Raw genomic sequence first — 21,385 nt, forward strand, 5'->3', positions numbered from 1 at the left:
ATATGTCAGGTTGTCGCCCTCCGCTTCCCAGGCTACCTGGCACTTGAACTCAGACTTATTGTTCATATACTCCTGGATACTTCTATACACCAGTGAGAATTTGCACTTGGTCAGGTGAAAGTTTGTGACAGTTAAGGGAGTCCAGGAATTGGTGTATTTTTCCCAGGTGGTTTTTGCTGAGCCTGGAGCTATATAGGGAGGCATAGAAGTCTGTTAGAGTTTTGTTGAATGCGGGTTGGGTCAGTTGTTAGTTCTCTAGTGGGGAGTTTTAGTAGGGTAATGGCAGGGTAGTTGTCTGTACTCTATCCAGGTGCGCTAGCATTCTCCCTGCCTGCTCTCAAAATCAAGAATATTGAGTTGTTCCTGCGCTGTTTGCAATTGGCTAAACTTGGTGGACAGCCAGCTCATCCTGTAGGGCTTTAACTCGGTTCTCTAGCTCCTCTTAAGCTTTCTGTGCTTACTTTTTGAACCCCTTAAAGGAGAATTCAACCTGTGGGGGGAAAAAACTTGTACCCCCCACCCCAGTTAGACCCTGTCCCTCCTACCCCCAGGCTAACTACCCCCCCCGGGGGAAACGTCCCATACTCCATACTTACCCCACGGTGCAGATTCTTCTAGCGGAGTTGCACGCATCTTTCTTCCGTGTCCTCTGTAAGCTGACCAACCTGGCTATTAGGGTGGTGACTCCAGATGAGTTGGTGGAATAAGTGGAGTGGTACTCCCAGCCCACCCATGGTCTTTTTAGCGCCATAGCTTATACTGCCTTCAAAATGTGGTTCCTGAAGAACCACTATGTTGGCACCTGCTTTTTTTTTACCAGGTCTAGCACCAATCTACGTTTAATTGGGTCATTCAGCCACCCAACATAAGTCTCTTTGCAGGGAGAAAGTCAGTAAATAGGTAAACACAAGTATTGTTCTAGGGAGACAGTCAGTAAATAGTTAAAGGGGTTGTTCACCTTTAAATTAACAATTTGCAATCGGTTTTCATTATTATGGTTTTTGAGTTATTTAGCTTTTTATTCAGCATCTCTCCCATTTGTGATTTCAGCCATCTAGTTGCTAGGGTTCAAATTACCCTAGCAGCCATGCATTTGAATGAGAGACTTGAATATTAATAGGAGAGGGCCTGAATAGACAGAAGAGTAATAAAAAGTATCAATGACTATACATTTGTAGCGTTACAGGGCATTTGTTTTTAAGATGGGTCAGTGACCCCCTTTTGAAAGCAGGAAAGAGTCAGAAGAAGCAGGCAAATAATTGAAAAAATGATAGAAAATAAATAATGAAGAACAATTGAAAAGTTTTTTCGAATCGGCCATGCTATGACATACTAACTAACTTAAAGGTGTAGCACCCCTTTAAACACAAGTCTTGTTCCAGAGAGCCAGTAAAAAAGTGCAATATCTTTGCAGGAGAAAGCCATCTAACAGCAAATTTACACTTCCAAACTTTTGTAGGGAAAAGGAAGACGTGAAGCGAGTGCAGACGGAAGCCGGTTAGTCCCAAGTCAATGAAACATCAAAAGCCAGAGGAGAAGAATCAAGTCTAGGAAGGAGCCAAGTCGTAGCTTTAAATTGGTTCCAACGAAGCGAGAACTTTGCCAAAGTCAGGAGCAGAACAGGAGCGGAACTTGGTGAGTATCTTCTGAGTCACCAACGATAACTGCGCCCGCTAATGTGCAGAGGCATGTGTATGCACTGACCTTATTTTGGGGTACGGCAGATACTTTATTAATCCTATGTACAATGGGCAAACAAAATGTTCAGTGGACCCCTGGAATTCATCTCTTATACAGATAACTAGAATCTCAGCTGCCATAAAAAAAGCCAGGACTCTCTGTTCAGCAAACTTAGGGGCTGTTCCTGCTGAATTGTGCTTAGTACAGGGGAATACCTATACTCTATGCTGGCTGTACAAATATATATTTACTTATGTTGGATTCGCCAGAATCTGTTCTTTTTAATAATGTGTCATTTTCTAGGGTAAACCTACTGTTAGTGGAATGTTTGGCCTTGAAATCAGAAGTATGCAGTTTTGTGCTGCTTGTAGTGGTTCATCTATACAAGTGATTTTGCATAGAAGTCATTAGGGTTGAGGAGCCTCATACAGATTTAAATAAAGAAAAGGATTCCTTTTCTTTATCTATACAAGTGAGAAATCTCCATAAAACTATATATATTTGTATTGGCGCATTCAAGAGACATAGAACCTTTCCAAATCTGCTGTGTTAGCTTATATTAAATAAATCATGTTTGTGATATCTGTGTTTGTATTATGGGAAATATACTTGATTTTCATTTTTTAGACACCTAGAAGCCTATATCTTTTTACAGATGTGGAATTACACCACAATTCTAGCATATTTTGAAAGCTTAGGTTGTCCCTGAAAAAAACAATATATTTTTTTCCTGGGTAAACTAAAAGACCCTCCCAGGAAAGGCCCCCTAAACTGAAAGATAGCAAAATGGTCTGGCAATAAAAGTACCAATTCAGTCAAATCAGCTGACAGGGATAAGGGTTTAAGTGGAACTCCATCCAAGAACCTTTTTTGGCGGATAAAAATGTAACTCTGAGCAGCTTCCCAACATTTATTCATTCCTAAATCTCATTGGGTTTATAGACATGTGTCACTGTGATTGGCTGTCTGCCCCTTTTTGTTCTCTGAACTGCGTGTTTCTGACTCCTGAAACCTTGTAACTCTAAGCTGCTTCCCAATACATTCAGTCCTCATTCTTTTCTGTTCTCTGAACTGCTGTTTTCTGACTCCTGAAACAATGTAACTCTTATGGCAACTTCCCAATATCCATTCATTCCTCATTCTCACTGGAGTTTATAGTTATGTGTAACTGAACTGCAGGTTCTGACTCCTGAAACCTTGGTAACTCTTTGCAACTTCCCCAATATCCATTCATTCCTCATTTTCACTAGGTTTATAGTCATGTGTAACTGTCATAGTGCATTGGCTGTCACCAGTGGCGTAACTGCAGAGGAAGCCGACCCAGCAGTCGCGGGGGGGGGCCTGGGAGTACAGGGGGCCGAGCACCGAATATAAACATTGTGAGCAGAGCACACATCTTGCCAAGTTGCCGGCCCCACCACAGAACGCCGCTTATTATTTGCAGCTCGCACTTGTGCATTAAGAATAGTCGTGCCCCAAAGGCGGTATGTACTCGCGTGACGTCACAGCCTCGCAGCATGGATTAGAAAACTGTTTCAGAATATCTGGACTGTCCTACTAAAAGCGTGACTCTTGGGCGGCATGCCTTAGTATCTGTGTGAGCAGGACAGGGTCGTACCGGAGGGTACCATGGGAGTATTTACTCCAGGTTTAAGCTGGGCTGCCTGTTTGGCTGCTGTTTCTCACTTTGTTATTCAGGCTGGGCCTTCCAGAGTGAAATGCTTCCCGGGAAGGGCTGGAAAGAGGTGAGTTGTCGGCTACCAGCTGTGTTCACTCTGCTATTGCTGTTTCTTTCTAATGTGAGGATCGTGACGAGGGCCACAATTTTCTAGATAATGTTCTGGATATGCACACTGATCAAGCCTTGGGAGAATATATTTGGGTATTGCGCGGCGGTGGTATGACAAACTGCACTGAACTGCACAGCATGCTAATGATTACTTCCAAGGCGCCTGAAAATCTCATCTATTAAATAAAACAATATTATGCCGGCAAATGATTTCAATTGTTTTATTCTCATTTAGGGTTGCCACCTGTTCAGTTTGGCCCAAACCAGTTTTTCTTAGGCCTGTTCGGATCTCAGCTGACTGTTCAGTTTTCAGATTTGGGCTAGGAATGAAATTGTACATGGTAGAATTAATTATTTGCAGTGTAATTTAGAATTGCCATACCATAAAAATCATGACGGCATCCCTTTAAGTTCAGTGCAGATTTTTTTTATCCTTGGTCTCCTGCTCCCATCAACCTTCAATAAAAAAATTAAAGCAAAAGTATGTTGCAGTCCAGCAACACCTGAAGTGCACTATAATGTGTTTGTTGCTTAAAATTCCTAATTATTTTCCAGGACTGAGTTATCTTACTTGATGCCCTTTATAATTTTTCTTTTGAAAAAAAAACCCCTGTGCCACATGAATTTAACATGTGTGTGTTAACAGTGGCGTAACTACCGAGGAAGCAGAGCCAGCAGTCGCGGGGAGGCCCGGGGTACAGGGGGCCCAGTAGGGGGCCTGATTCCTCAGTAGTATGTGCAACTGGCAGGGACCATTTTGGGGGCAGAGCACTGTCATGTCGAATGAGCGTGTCCACCTAATCCTTCGCTCTCACATCAGTGAGGCGGGTGCTTGAGTGTTCTGTGGTACCGTGAGAGTTTGCACTGCGGATGGAGCTGGCGGCTGGGGCAGGATAAGCAGTGGGGGGGAGTCACAGCCAAAACAAACCATCTCTTGTCTGTTTACGCGTCTTCACACTTGGCTACTTTAAGCACAAAGCCTGGGGATCGAGCTCCGTTTGAAGGCCTCAGTCACAGTTCCTTGTTAGAACTTTTTCTTTCATTCTCTTTGCGGTTCTTAGAATGTTCTCCACCGTGAATGATGCCCAAAATAAATATAGTGGCAGGTGTGAATACCGTTTCATTTGCAAGACATGGAGTGCTGGAGTTGGAAGAACTTTCTGTGTTGTGTTGAAACAAACTGTACTTTCTACTTTTATTGTTGTACACTGAATATGATTTTTCACAGAGTTTGCTTTGCATTTTCTGAATCAGCTGCTAGGACTATTTTTTTTCAGGAAATGCAACCTTATTGGTGTGTGGGTATAGCTACCATAAGGGGACTGGAGAAGGTACAACAGACAGGTGACCCTTGGCATTCAAAATAGGCCCTGACATTTCTAGCATGCAGAGGCCCAAACAGCTCCCCCACAGGTCCAATAAGTAATGTATGTCTATGGCATGTTACAGCAGCCCCTCTGGCAGGGGAACTAAAAGAGGTGCAAAGTTTCTATTTGAGAGCCACTAAGTGGGCAGAGGTTGTGGTGAGTGGGTTGGATTTGATGGATCGAATCCAACTAATTTTACTGGAGGGGCTGGGAAATGGGTGTGAACAGTGTGCATGGCCCTGGGAAAAGTTAGGCCCAATATGGGAGCAATATGTCAGCCCAAACCCTCGTGACTCACAGATAAACCCGTAGGTTTCATCCTTGTCTACGCCATGGCGAGCACAGGGCTTATGGTCTGCAGGTACAGGTCGTACCTTTCAATGAAATAGCAATAGCCATAAAATACACAGGTAGGGATATAGTTAGTGTAGGGACCCATAGGTTTTACTATGTTCCTATGGCTTTAAATCCCTACCCTTTACTTCCCTAGTTACTAGGCAAAAGCCTATGTATCTAATTTTAAGCTCTATTTGCATAACCAGTAGTTATTGGCCATAGGGTGTAATGAACACTTCCTACCACACTTCAATAGTGTCTGGAAAGGGGTGGATCTTCCTCTTTGGCTCCTGGTGTCCTTCCAGCTGGGTTATTCCCATTGAGCCTGGGTACACCAAGGCCCAGTAAGCCACCGCCCTAAAGGGACAGCACCTTTAGTGTTTAAGTCGGGGACCAGGAATCCCCATGAATGAGGATTAGTAAGTGCGGGATAGATTGTTTCATAGACTCTCTAGGAGATTGAGATAGACAGCTTATATAGCCAAGAGCAGTTTGTGTGCTCCATCAAGGATCAGTAGCAGGGAGTAGCTTCCCAAATGGCTTCCTTGTATGCCTTTAGTGAAGGACCACAGTGGATAGGTGTTAGGCTAGACTTCTTCTCCCCTAACCACTCCACTGGATGGGATCCGGACCACTTAGAGGTGTATCTGCCTGAGGGAATTGATGTACGGCTTGACTACTATGCCTTATGGGAGTGCACATCCTTCATTGCCTGTATCATCCTCCTCTAGTCTACTTGAAACTGTGATATGTTAATACCTCTTCATACGTGAGTAAACCTGTAGTCATTGCTTGTGCTAAATAAACCATCCATTTGTTTTCACCCTAAGAACCTCCTGTCATCCAATCTTTTTCCTATGTCATGTACAGTAGCCTGAGTGTTGTAGTTCCACTACACCTTTATGGGAGACTTCCACTTAACGAAGGCCCTGATCCTGATGTGTGAGTCCAATGTAACCCTATGCTCATTACCATTAGCTGGACAATTAACTACTTGTGGTCTGGATAGCCCAGATTAGAGTTACATTAGTTAGCCAAAAATGTAATATATAAAGGCTGGAGTGACTGGATGTCAGAACACAACTCCCTGCTTTGCCAGCTCTCTGGTTCTACCAGGCAGTAACCAATCAGTGACTGAGGGGGGTCACATGGGTCATAACTGTTTGCTTTTGAATATGAGCTGAATGCTGAGGATCAATTGCAAACTCACTGAACACTTATGTCCCACGTTGCCCCCTCAAGTTGCTAACTAACTCAGATTTAGAGAGCTGAAAAGCAGGAAGTAGTGTTCTGTTATACATCCAGTCACTCCAGCCTTTATACATTACATTTTTTGCCTAACTAACTATATTAGAAACACAGATGAGGGATGGTTAAAGAAAGCTGAATAGACACAGGCTGAATATTGGCACAGGATGATTTATGAATATGTAATATTTTGCATGATCACTCTTCAAGTGGAAAGGTAGAGTTATTGGTCAGATTCCTGTTTCAGTATTAATATTCCGTCCATGGACCATCTCTAGCAGTAACAAAATCATCTACTGAAAAGGATTTCACAGGCCTTCCCTTCACATATATAGAAATTTGCTCTGCCTTATTTAGAGCTGCGCATTGAGATCTAATTCTTTTAAATTATACAGTTTAACATCAGCGCTATGTAACCCCAGAATGCACACCATTTGTGTATTACAATAGCTTCTACACTTTTCCACACTAATCTGGCAATTTCATTTTTTTTTCATGAATTTAACTCTTTTGGATCAATTATCATTACCCAGACCAAATGCAAGAGCACTAAGAAGTGTAAAGTTGTGCCCCTTTATGAACAGAGCACTTGCTTCCAGGGCAGTTGTTGCACTCAGCATTTAGAGCCAGATTAAAAATCTGTTGCAAAGATCAGAGCGGTAGCACGTCATCTGCAAGGCAACTCTGTGCTTAACACTTGCCATAGTTAGTTATTAATTATGTCTTTCTGTGTCTTGTAGACCCAGGTACATCCTAGCCTGTTGCTTGAATGAAGCACAAGCGATGTGGCTACCTGGAAACTCTCACTGTTCACCACTCTTCCTCTCAGGAATGCAGCATATTCATAATAAGGTGAATAATAAGGCTAAATGCAAAGTACAAACAAACATTTTGTTGCACCTTGGAAATGATCCCCTTTATAAGCAGGCAGACCATCTAGACATTCTTATCTGAAATAGATGGATGCAAGTGAAACTGTACCCCCTACTGTAAATAATAAGGATATTCGATTTCACTAAGCGGTTGATTCTGCAACCATATAAAGGCACAAGGCTGCAGTTTGTTAAACAGGAGATTATCACTCATGTATTATAAAGGATACTGGAACCCTCACTGTAAATTATAAATATATTAGAAGTCGCTGAGGGGTTAGAATTATTCAGGGAACTTTTGATGATCACTCATGTATTATAATGACTAATGTACTCCTACTGTAATTTATAAGGATGTTAGAAATCATTGAGGAATTCTGTGGCCATATAAACGCACAAGGCTGCAGGCTGAGTTATACAGGGATCTCTGAGTATCACTTGTGTATTATAAGGGGTTATGTACCCCTTTCGGTAATTTATAAGGATATTAGATGTCGCTGAGGGGTTTTGTCACCATATAAAGGCACAATGCTGCAGGCTGAGTTATAGAGGGAACTCTGAGTATCATCCAAGTATTATATGGGATAATGTACCCCCACTGTAAATTTTAAGGATATTAAAAGCCGTTGAGAGTTTCAGGACCATATAAATGCATATGGCTGCAGGCTGAGTTAGTCAGTTGACTATTACTCGTATTATAAGGGATACTGCAACCCCACTGTAAATTGTATGGATATTAGAAGTCACTGAGAGGTTGTGACCATGTAAAGGTGCAGAGCTACAGGCTAAGTGATACAGGGGACTATAAGGGATACTGTACCCCCTAAATGATATGGGTGTTAGATGTAACTGAGGGGTTCTGTGATCATAAAAGACACAAGACTGTGGACTAAGTTATACAGTGGACCCTAAGTATCACCACAGGTATTTTAAGAGATTGTGTGCCCCCCACCGTAAATGTTAAGGATATTTGCTTTCACTGAGGGGTTCTGTGACCATATAAAGTCATGAGGCTGCAGGTTGAGTTATACAGAGATCTTTGAGCATTACTCATATACTATAAGAGACAACATACTCCCTACTTTAAATGATAAGGATATCGGGATCATATATATATATGGTATTGGCGCATTCAGGAGACATAGAAAACATTTTCAAATCTGCTGTGTTCTCTTACATAATTAAATTGTGTTTCTGATATATGTGTTTGATTTATGGGAAACATGATTTTTCTTTCATTTTTTAGACACTTAGAAACCAATATCTTTTTACAGAAGTGGATTTACACTAAAATTCTAGCATATTTTGAAAGCTTAGGTTGTCCTAAAAATGATATATTGTTTTCTGGGTAAACTAAAAGACCGCCCAGGAAAGGCCCCTAAAGTGAAAGAGCGCAAAATGTTAAAAAATGGTCAGGCAATAAAAGTACCAAATCAGCCAAATTGGCTGGCAGTGAAAGGGTTAAAGAGGAACTCATTCAAAAACTTTTTTGGCTGATAAAAATGTAACTCTAAGCAGCTTCCCAATATCCATTCATTCCTCATTCTTTTCTGTCCTCTGAATTTCTGGTTATAACTCCTGAAACAATGTACCTCTAAGCAATTTTTCCAATAACCTTCCATTCCTCATTCTTTTCTATTCTCTGAACTGCTGGTTCGGACTCCTGAAAAAATGTAACTCTAAGCAGCTTTCCAATATCCATTCATTATTCATTTTTTTCTATTCTCCGAACTGCTGGTTCTTAGTCCTGAAACAACGTACCTCTAAGCAGTTTTCAATATCCATTCATTCCTCATTCTTTTATGTTCTCTGAACTGCTGGTTCTAACTCCTGAAACAATGTACCCTCTGACCCTTAAACGATGTAACTCTAAGCAACTTCCAAATTTCAATTAATTCCTCATTCTCACTAGGTTTATAGACATGTGTAACTGTCACTGCAATTACCTGTCTGTCTCTTTCTGTTCTCTTAACTGCTGGTTCTGACTTTTGAAATAATGTAGCTGTAAGCAACTTTCCAATATCAATTAATTCCTCATTCTCACTAAGTTTATAGTGATGTGTAACTGTCATTGAGATTGGCTGTCAATCTCTTTCTGTTCTCTAAACTGCTGGTTCTGACTTGAAACAATGTATCTCTTAGCAACTTCCCAATATCAATGAACTCCTCATTCTCACATGGTTTATAAACATCTGTCACTATTTGTTAACTGTATTAGCACATGCCAAATAATACACAGTACCAGCTCCCCCAGTATGTTCCTTTATAATTATATACTGTCCTTTCCTTTCCAGAAAATACTCTCTTTCCGTGGTGCCATTGATTTGGCTCGGATTAAAGGTGTCGAGATTGTGATCACTGATCTCAGCAATGCTTGCAGGAACAGATACCCCTTCCAGGTAAGTCAAAGAAGTTACATACACACATTGTCTTTTAATTGCCTTCCAATTATCTCAGATGTGGGTATGCACGTGAAAAGAGATGTAACATCATAGGACCCCATAGTCTCATTGGTCTCCTGTTTTACCTCATGCATTTTGTTGACAAAGTCCATGGAGATCTGAATGTGGAGTACTGTGTTGCTACAGGAGTTAATTGACATCTTTTTTCCCATAATTATATTAATAATGATTATGAAGATATAATTATAATGACCCAGACACCGGGTGCCAATAATACACAGCAGCACCCGTGTGTCACTTGTAGTAAACATCTTGCCCCTCAGGGGAGACAATCCCAGAGGAGTAAAACACAGCGAGCACCTATTCTCTCTCTAATAAAGAGGCTGTTCTGCCCTTTACCAACGCAGGGAACCCGCCCCTTTTACCCACACAGGGATCCCGCCCGCCCCGTTACCCACACATGGAAACTGCCTCTTTACCCACAGAGGGAACCCGCCTCTTTGCCCATGCATGGAACCCGCCCACCCAATTACTCATGTAGGAAACCCACCCTCCCCTTTACCCACGCAGGGAACCCGCCCACCCCTTTACCCACGCAGGGAACCCGTTTGCCCCTTTACCCATGCATGGAACCCGCACACTCCTGCCCCTTTACCCTTGCAGGCAACCCGCCCCTTTACCCATGCAGGGAACCCGCCTGACCCTTTACCCATGCAGGGAACCCACCTGACCCTTTACCCATGCAGGGAACCCGCCTGACCCTTTACCCATGCAGGGAACCTGCCTGACCCTTTACCCATGCATGGAACCTGCCCACCCCAGCCCGCTCCTTTACCATGCAGGCAACTTGCCCGCTCCTTAACTCATGCAGGGAACCCGCCTGCTCCTTTACCCACACAGGGAACCTGCCCACCCCCGCCCACCCCTTTACCCATGCAGAAAACCCACCCGCCCCTTTACCCCCGCAGAGAACCCGCCCAAACCTTAACCCATGCAGGGAACTGCCTGCCCCTTTACCCATGCAGGCAAACCACCCGCCTCTTCACCCACGCAAGGAACCCGCCTGCCCCTTTACCCATGCAGGTAACTCGCCCACCCCTTTACCCATGCAGGTAACTCGCCCACCCCTTTACCCATGCAGGAAACCCACCCGCCCCTTTACCAACTCAGGGAGCCCGTCTGCCCATTTACCTATTCAGGAAACCCATCCGCCCCTTTACCCATGCAGGCAATTCACCCGCCCCTTTACACATGCAGGAAACCCGCCTTCTCCTTTACCCACACAGGGAATCCGCCTCTTTGCCCATGCAGGAAACCACATGCCCATTTACCCACGCTGGCAACCTGCCCGCCCCTTTACCCATGCAGGGAACCCGCCCGCCCCTTTGCCCACGCATGGAACTTGCCTCTTTACCCACGCTGGCAACATGCACGTCCCTTTACCCATGCCTGTAACCCGCCCACCCCTTTACTTATGTAGAAAAGTCACCCACCGCTTTACCCACTCAGGCAACCCGCCCACTCCTTTACCCACGCAGGGAACCCGCCCCTTTACCCAAGCAGGGAAACGCCCGCCTTTGACAAAGCTACTAATTTTTAAACTATTAGGCAGGGAGACGGTCCATTTAGTTTGCGGGTTGGTGAATGGGGGAAGGGTTGGTTTGGATGGAAGCAAATGGTTTACACTATGCTGAGAGTCTGAATTCACTTCTGCTGAGACTTTTAAACTTTCCCCTACAGTACATGGTGGTACACGCACACCAAGGAAACTGAGCGGCTATATTCCGGGGTGCCAAATGAGAAGCACATTAAGAGAACAGTGCTGGTAGAATCCGGAAGTGTATAATTTAAAGTACATCTATGGTACTGTGCGGGTGAAGTCCTCTGTGCTTTGTCATTTAGTACTATAAACGAATGGTGCGGGTGGAATCAGCGATGCTTAATTGCAAGCACACTAATTGTACAAAAATGACTGGAGCTTTTGAAAAGTAAGTTGTCCAAAAAAATCCTGATATAGGTATTTTTTTATTGATAATGTTCATACATTTGTCTTTATCAGGAATATGCAGATAAGAAGCAGAAGAAAAGAGCAGGGGATGGAATTGAGATCAGAAGACAGAGGAAGACAAGACATTTCCCTGGGACACACTCATGGTAAGGATTATGGCTTTGGTCGTATAGAACAGGTTCAGACTTAGTCCGGCATTGCTGTGGGAGGTACTTCCAGAGACAGTTTAGAACTCAGCAGTGAGAGTTACATCTAACAACATGTCAGTTGAGATGACTTCCGGATCATAGAACCTCTGATTTCTTAAGAAATTGCAGGTGAAACAACACAGATAATGGGGCAATTGCAGCTTTCCTGCAGCCCCACGTGCATTATTGTATTTATAATCAGTGTAACATAGTAAGTTAGGTTGAAAAAAGACACTTCTATCAACTCTATTTTAACCTGTCTAACTACTAGCTGATCCAGAGGAATGCAAAACACCCCATTTGAAGACTCTCCAATTTGCCTCAGAGGGGGAAAAAATTCCTCCCTGACTCCAAAAACAGTCCCTGGATCAACTTGTACTATGAGCTAACTTCCATAACCCTGTATTCCCTTGCTAAACACCATCCAACCGCTTCTTAAAGCTATCTAATGTATCGTGCCGCATTTGAAATCACGGGGCACCATACAACAACATTTTCTGGGCCCCTCCCTCACTGGCTCCCAAGCCCCACCCCAGATCCTGCCCACTCCACCCAAGCCCCACTCCATCCCGCAAAAAGACCACACAGACATCAGCCCTAAAAAAGTAAACCCCCCCCCCAGACAAGTTCTATAAAAAAAAAAAAACATTGGTGCCAGGGCCCCCCTTACAAGTTAAAAAAAATTGGGGCCCCAAAAAATATTTTTTAAAAAACATTGATGCCAGGGCCCCCCCTTACAGGTTAAAAAAAAACATTGGTAGCAGGGGCCTATAGAATATTAAAATAATACATTGGTGGCCAGGGGATTAAAAAAAAAAACAAATTGGTGTTCAGTAGGAGGACTTCACCTCCTTTTGTGACTTTGGGTCTTTTCGCCGCTTCAGGACTTCAGCTTAGGCTATTTTCGTAGCTTCGGGTCTTTTGGCCACTTCGGCTTCGGATGTTTTTGTGGCTTCGGGTCCTTTCGCTGTTCGGCTTTTCAGCACTTCCACATTTCCGCCGTTTGGGATAGCCGCACAGCTTTGGCACTCGCTTCACTCTCTCTTCCCATGATTCAATTTTCTCTGTTTCCTCTCTCATTCTTTCTCTTCCAAATTCTCTTTCCTTGAATACTCCATAAAACTATCATGAAAAAAAAGATGAGGGGAATGAGATGTTACTGGGGAATAGTGTGTATAGTAAAGACAAAGTCTATCAAGTCCAACCCCCCCAAATGAAAACCCAGCATCCATACACACACCCCTCCCTACTTTCACATAAATTCTATATACCCATATCTATACTAACTATAGAGCTTAGTATCACAATAGCCTTTGATATTATGTCTGTCCAAAAAATTATCCTAGCCATTCTTAAAGGCATTAACTGAATCAGCCATCACAACATCACCCAGGAGTGCATTCCACAACCTCACTGTCCTGAACCCCCTACGTTGCTTCAAATGAAAGTTCTTTAATTCTAGTCTGAAGGGGTGGCCTCTGGTGCGGTGATCCACTTTATGGGTAAAAAGATCCCCTGCTATTTGTCTATAAAGTCCTTTAATGTACATATAGCAAGATGGTCTTATAAACAGAGACTGTAACTGTGGGATAGGGTGTATAGTAAGTCAAGATGACCTTATTGGTAGTGAGTATAACAATGGGATAGTGTGTGTAGTAAGGCAAGATGTTCTCAGGAATAGGGGCATGTTTTTCTCCATATCCACTTTTTTTTACTGTAATTTTCTGTCCTGTACTCTGGGATTTTGCTAAAGTTCCACTCACGCTGCTTCCTTTATGTTAACAGGATTCGAGTTGCAAATTTTTACTAGTGACTTGATATACAGTGTTGTACCTAAAATGGGTCAAGCGAGAGCAATAATTAAATGATGTATAGGATGTATTATGGGACAGATCTTGTGTAATCAGTGGCGTAACTAGACCCCTTGGGGCCCTGGTACGGAATTTACAACTGCCCCCCCCCACACACACACAATGGGCTGGAACATTGGGATCAACCATCATTTTTACCGGCCAGGCCGGTAAAATACCGGCCAGGTGACAACCCTAGATGTTGGGACCCTGTGAATCTGAAACTCAGGCAAAATGCTTCTCTACACTACTATGAAACTACTGGATGCATATCATTTTGTGTGTCCTTTGTGTGCACATCCTTGTCCAAAAGCAAAAGATGCCCCAGTAGCTCCCCATCTTCTTTTTTGCTGATTCACTGCACATGCTCTGTGCTGCTGTCACTTACTGAGCTTAGGGACCCTCTCAAAATATACAGTACACATAGAATAGAAATGTCACAATATAAAGCTGATTAGTAATTAATACAGATAATTACTACATGGCAGCTCAGAAATCAGTGCAGTTAGCACCAGAATTTAATAATCAGCCCTGTAGCATCAGCTTATATTACAGGCCAACCTCATTTTCTTAATTTGTTAGTAATCCATATTATGCAAAGCTTCAAACCTGCTGTCTGGTTTCACCTCTCCCAATAACTTGCATAAAACTCCATTGTAAGATCAACGGCCCCCAAGATCTATAGAATCGTATTGGTTAGGGAAAGAAGGGATAAAAGGAGCCAAAGAGCCCTACTCTGGAATGTTTCTATACAGTAGGTGCATATGCTTTTATCTGCCATCATTTAAAATCATAGGAACATATGATTGAATTGATGAATATGAGTTGCTGCATGGAAAATTTTTGCAGCCAAAAGCCACCCAATAATAATTAGCGAAGGCAACACTCTGACATAGCAAAAGGCTCTACTTCAGTTATACTACTAATGGGGGGTCTAGAAAAACTCAACCCGCAGCCAGCTTCCTCCCTCCATTTATAGGCCCACCCCACTGATGACATCACAAAAGAGGCAGGACAGGCGCAAGCCTATAAAACAGAAGTCGGAAGCCAGCAGTCTATGGTCGCGGGCGGGAGAGCAGGCAGAAAAGCCCAAACCCACCTGTGACCAGAAAGAGGTGCAGCAAGGTTGGCCCGAACCCACCTGACCCCTGGGTATCGACCCACCCCGCACATCACTAATTGATGATTAAAGGAAAACTATACTCTCTCCAACAATCTTATTCTCTATAAAAATATAATGTATAAAAGCTTCATCTCAATAAACCTTTTCATAGAAATAGACCTTTGAGTAGTATGTACCATTAGGTATTCCTAAATAAAATATGTTAAGGGCTGCCCCTGCGATTGTACAGTGCACACAAACTAACCAAGGGCAAACATACATGTTATGTGACATGAGCCAGTTAAAGGGGTTGTTCGCTTTTGAGTTAAAGGACCAGTAACATCAAAAAAAAATGTTTAAAAATTCCTTCCCCGTGGATCGGCTTCCCTCCTTCGATCTCCTCACCTTCCTCTCTGTCTTCCCTCCTCCCCTACTCAGAGATAGAGATGAGGCAAAGACAGCAGCAGCAGCAGCCGCGGGGCACAGAATGGGTAGTGATTTAGGAGTCGGTGTGAGCGGAGGCAGGGGACGGAGCACTTGTCTGTGTGTGAAATCCAATCCATCCCTTCGCTTCATACAATGGCAGAGCACGGGAGAACGGCAAACAATCCTAGCACTGTGTATTTGATTGTCTGCTTCTTTTGCCCCCGCAGAGAGAAATACAAAACAGGCTGCCAAAGTCCCCAGACTGAGCTAAGTTGCCTGCTCGTTCCTGTGAGGAAAAGATACGTGGAGCTGCTGGGATGGGAGCAATACCGGCAAAGACTTACCAGTATGTGTATAGAGCTCTGTCCCCTGCCTCCGCTCACACCGGCTCCTACATTATTACCTCTAACTCACGCTGAATCCCATTTGTCGCCGGCAGCGGCTACAGGAACAGCCCGGGCAGAACGCTCCCAGTCAGCGGCGCATGGTATATACAGTAATGGGAGCAGCCTGCACCCCCAGAGCCCGGCCATGGTCTGCAGGGGGCAACAGAAGCAGACAATCAAATACACAGTGCTAGGATTGTTTGCTGTTCTCCCGTGCTCTGCCATTGTATGAAGCAAAGGGATGGATTGGATTTCACACACAGACAAGTGCTCCGTCCCCTGCCTCCGCTCACACCGACTCCTAAATCACTACCCACTCTGTGCCCCGCGGCTGCTGCTGTTGTCTTTGCCTCATCTCTATCTCTGAGTAGGGGAGGAGGGAAGACAGAGAGGAAGGTGAGGAGATCGAAGGAGGGAAGCCGATCCACGGGGAAGGAGAGACACAGCTGCTGCTGGATGCCTGTCAGTGAATAGCCAGGAAGGAGAAATCGATTGCTGCAGTGTGGATGGTCGCCTTTTCGCCGTTTCTGAAGAGGACAGGAAGTGGATTTTCTGTAAGTTATTTCTTAATAAAGGCTTTGCTTTTTAAAAGTTTTATTTGTCTTGGTGTTTATTTTTCGTTGTGCACTAACGAATTTTTAAACATTTTTTTTTGATGTTACTGGTCCTTTAACTTTTAGTATGATGTAGAGCAGTGATCCCCAACCAGTAGCTCGTGAGCAACATGTTGCTCTCCAACCCCTTGGATGTTGCTCCCAGTGGCATCAAAGCAGGTGCTTATGTTTGGCTTGGAGGCAAGTTCTGGTTGTATAAAAACCAGGTGCACTGCCAAACAGAGCCTCAATGTAGGTTGAAAATCCACATAGGGGCTAGCAAATGGCCAATCACAGCACTTATTTGGCAGCCCAAGAACATTTTTCATGCTAATGTTGCTCCCCAACTCCTTTTACTTCTGAATGTTGCTCACGGGTTCAAAAGGTTGGGGATCCCTGATGTAGAGAGTAATATTGTGAGACAATTTGTAATTGGGTTTCATTTTTTATTATTTGTGGTGATTGAGTTATTTAGCTTTTTATTCAGCAGCTCTCCAGTTTGTAATGTCAGCTATCTGGTTGCTAGGCCCAAATTACCATAGCAACCATGCAATGATTTAAATAAGAGACTGGAATATGAATAGGAGAGGCCTGAATAGAAAGATGAGTAATAAAAAGTAGCAATAACAATAAATGTGTAGTTTTACAGAGCATTTGTTTTTTTAGATGGGGTCAGTGACCCCCATTTGAAAGCATTTGAAAGCTGCAAAGAGTCAGAAGAAATGATTACAAATCTATACAAATTAAATAACGTAGACCAATTAAAAAGTTTCTTAGAACTGGCCATTCTATAACATACTTCACATAAAGGTGAAGCACCCCATTAATGGACAAAGTTCTGTCTTTTACTTCCACACTTCTTCCTGTTACACTTAGAGCTGCAGAGTATTTCTGGTCAGGTGATCTCTGAGGCAGCACAGAGATTATCATAAAATGGGGGCGCAAGGGGTGAACCTGGAATAATAGAGAAACGAAAATTGGAGATTTTATTAGAAAGAATAAAATTATTTCCTTGGCAGATATCCAAAAGAAGTGGGGCACTCACCCGAGAGATACGTGGGGGTATAACCAATTACACGGATATATTCAACCATTTGTAATTAGTGATTGGGAGAGACCGGATACAACATGGGAAATTATCCTGCTAGGAAATAAAGATGTCACTAGACCGCTCTTAAAATTATATGATCTGTTGACTGAAAATCAGTCTCAAAGCCCTTTATCCACATGGTTAGAATGGGAAAAAGAACTAAAACTGGATCTGCCGGAAATTATGCCGGTCTAGAATTCTAAAATCAGTGCATAGGTCGTCCAGAGCAGTGAGAACTAGAGAAGCAAATTACAAATTAATTATGAGATGGCACTATACACCTCTAAAACTGAAAAAAATGTATCCTGCTAGTTCAGGACTGTGTTGGAGATGTTATTTATCAGAAGCAAATCACACGCATATATGGTTGACCTGCCCTGTTTTACAAGGATTCTGGAGCAAAGTGTTAACAACAATAAATCGGGTGACAGGGAGTAATATAAACATTGGTAATCCCGAAATTACTTCCAAAATACAAATACCTTGATTACAAATCCTCTCACTATACAACTACTTCAGGCAGCTAAATCACTAATTCCGAAGAAGTGGAAAAACCTTGAAGCTCTCACGTTAAACGAATGGTTAGCAATAGTAGAAGAAGTAAGAGTACTGGAGGAAATCACTTATATATCACACAATCAAAGTGCAATTTACTGGAAGATTTGGTATCCATGGCAGCATTTTCTGAAATCTTTGAAATAATCAACAATTGGTCCTTACATACCTGTTTTCAAAACGTGTTCATAGGATTTATGCTAAACTGTTTAATAAAAGGCGATATAACTCTTTTATACAGCAATATATATCTTGGCGTTAATATTTGGCGTATAATATAAGTTACTTGGATATTTTAGCATTACTCTGTTTTAAGATATGACTTACTGTTTCTATGCTTGTATACTGTATTATATCTACATTGCGGTGGTATTACTTTATTCCTCCCCCCTTCCTTTCCTTCTTGCTTTCTGTATCCCCCCCCTCCCCATAAAAAAAAAAAAAAAAAATGGGGGCTCAAGGGAAAAGATGTAAAAGGGCAATATTTACTGATATCTACAGTATATTCCAGTTTGGTAAGATTCTTTAATAAGCCATTTAATATGGTATTAACTCTCTGTTGGTTAAGGATTCATTCTGGAGGTATGGTTTTCCTTTAAGTCTGCCAAAAAAATATTTATACATTAAACCCAACCGGATGATTTTGCCACCAATATGGATTCACAGTGCTTAGTTACCATCAAGTATTGTCCATCACTCTGTCTGTAGGTCCTTTGGGCATCAGTTTTGAGTGACTGATATTTGGTGGGTGATGACCTCCACTACACTTGACACTATACCAGGGGCAGCATGGTGGGTAGCAATTCTGCCTTTCAGCACTGGAGTCTTGAGTTCACTTCTGGCCTGGGCACTATCTACAAAGCATTTGCAAATTCTCCCCGGGTTTGCATGGGTTTCCTCCAAGTGGTTTCCATCCACACTTTAAAAACGTTAAATGGCTTCTGATTAAATTGAATTAAGGGGCAGATTTATTAAAGGAGAACTAAACCCCTTCGGCGCTAAAATCCCTCCCCTGTGTTGCCCCCCCATCTCATCTGGATTCCAACCTCAACAGAATGAATCCCGGACATTTGTTTAATCTGTAATTAAAGTTTAAGTTGGGCAAACATTCTAGACAAACATTTTAAAATAATTTCTTGTTTCGAACACACCCAATTTCCAAACCCCTCTGTGATGCCGTGATGCCCAGAAACCTGGCAGAAAATTGAAGCCAAACACTTAGCGCAGGAGCAGCTGTTGGGAAGAGTGGAGACAGAGACTCCTGACACTTACTGGCAGTGGCAGCCGCAGGAAGCGCGGAAACCATGGAGACTGCGATGACGCTTTCCTCTGATTTACTGGCTCTCTGCTGCTCTTGGACTTGGTTGCGGGCGGCCCTTTGCACCCTCGGTAGTTCCGCCACTGTGTGTAATGTGCCTCTAAAGTAGTGAGATTATGTAAGGCAGGGGTTTGATGCAGATCACTAGATCTAACTCACCTCTCTTACCCCTAAAGTGACACAAGGGGATGGAGTTACTAAAGAAATCTCCTCTAATCCCATGTCTGATGATGCCGGATAATCTTGTACCCACCGCTGTGACTAATAAACTCCATTGAGCAATGCCTCTAATCCCTTCCCACTGCTCCGGCCCTTTTTACCCACATTTTAATGATATTCCACTACTTAGTGGATCGATACCGAATGTAATTGTCAAGTCAGGGTCTAGAATTACGCCTAAAGATTTCTTTGGTCCTTTTCACATGTGTGGTTTTTTCTTCAAGTATGAAATGTTTTATGTTCTCTGTCTAATTTATCCTTTTAAAAGCTGTAGTCCCATTCTTTTCTTAACTGTCACTTCAGCGCCATCTAGTGTCCATTTCCCTTTACTCCTGAATGATGTGATTTATGGAACCTTTGCTCTAGCGCCATCTTGTGTTCACTTTTTTCCCTGCAGTTTATGGAATGAATTGAGGCGCGGCACAGTCCGGAACTGATCAGTGCAAGGGAGCCGGTTAGTACTTAAATACTTTGGGTTTGTCATTCCTTTTCAGAATTTTTACAGAATATATGCTAATACCTCACTATTTAATCTCAGACAATCTTCCCTGGTCGTTTCTCAGGGAGATGCTTGACTTTTCACTATTACTATGGTGCAAGAACAAACATATTAGTACAATACCTGCCTCATTGAATGAGGATATATTATTGTAAATTTGTTTTCTACTTTACTTATATTTCTATGTTTATCTGCTTTATTTTCATGTTTTTTATTTTGGTTCTGTTTTTCTTTATTTACAGATATCCCGGTGGTGGATTTCAAGTTTTAGGAGGGGCACAGGTAACCGCCAAAGGGAGACAAAGCCGCCAAGGAGAATGAAGAAATTGCCAAGGAGGAAAAAGACAGAAGGTAAGTTCCATCGAACACCATTTTTTAAAACTCTGGGCCACTAATGTTTGTTTTTATAACCCGTAATGTGGGCTCTAACCACCAATGATTTTTTTTTACTTTTATGAGGGTCCTGTCCACCAATGTTTTTTTACTTGTAGGGGGGACACTGGCTAGCAATGTTTCTTTTTTTATTTGATGGGGGAGGTAGCCTGGCCACCAATGGGTTTTTACCCAGTGTTTTAATATCAACTGAAGCCCTCTGGTGGCTGGAGGTAAAACACACCACATTACTGGAGGGGTGGTGTATGTTTTGGCTAGGTGAGCTAACATCTTTCCAGCTCTTTCACCACAGTCATTTATGGCTAGTTTCCTAAAATCCAAACTGGCTTGGGCTTTCCCCTTTAGCAGTTCCTCATATTTATTTTGTGCCTTATATAACTCAGCAAATTTCCCAGCTATCGGGATTATTTATCACCTCCAGCTCGAGCCTATTAATTGCTTGTTCTAGTTGTTCCTGTTCCAACCTTGATTGTTTTTTAAATGAGTTAATCTCGTTGTTGAACAGCCCTCTAATATGCGCCTTTAGGGCATCCCAGAGTACTAAATGGTCCACCGTATGTTCATTAATTAACATATATTCAACTATAGCATCGTCTATGGCTTTTTGGTTATCTAGTATGTTTAACCAGGCAGGGTTCAAGGACCAACGTGGTTTTACCTGTTGGTTTTCCAGTATAATTTGGATTTCTAGGGGCGCGTGATTGGACACCCCCCTGGTTAGGTATTTGGCACCCCTTACTCAGTGTAGTGCTCTTCGGCTGGCAAATGCAAAGTCAATACGCGACAGAACCTTATGTGATTGAGAGTAACAAGAAAATTGGCTAACATCTGGATGTAGATGCCTCCAGGTTTCTATTAGGCCCGCCTGCGCTGTTAGCTCATTTAGGTTAGTGGCTTTGTTATGGTGTATACTATTGTCCTTCCTAAGCCTGTCCAGGTTTGTGTCAAGTAAAGGGTTGAAGTCCCCCATAGCTATTACCTCAGCGTGGGTAATTTGCAGCAAACTCCATGAGTTGGTTTAACCAGTTGTCCCGATAGGGGGGAGGTATATATATATTGAAGCT

General features: G+C 42.8%; 1 long non-coding RNA gene across 1 annotated transcript; it reads left to right on the plus strand.

Annotated features, from left to right (window-relative positions):
* The first annotated feature begins 1,529 nt into the window (after positions 1–1,529).
* LOC121396988 lies at positions 1,530–20,356 on the plus strand. The gene is made up of 5 exons (XR_005963300.1): positions 1,530–1,635; positions 9,587–9,691; positions 11,754–11,848; positions 19,827–19,883; positions 20,171–20,356. It is a non-coding gene; the product is annotated as an uncharacterized LOC121396988 (long non-coding RNA).
* Positions 20,357–21,385: the final 1,029 nt, after the last annotated feature.

This window comes from Xenopus laevis, chromosome 8L (genome assembly GCF_017654675.1).
Source record: "Xenopus laevis strain J_2021 chromosome 8L, Xenopus_laevis_v10.1, whole genome shotgun sequence".
NCBI lineage: Eukaryota > Metazoa > Chordata > Amphibia > Anura > Pipidae > Xenopus > Xenopus laevis.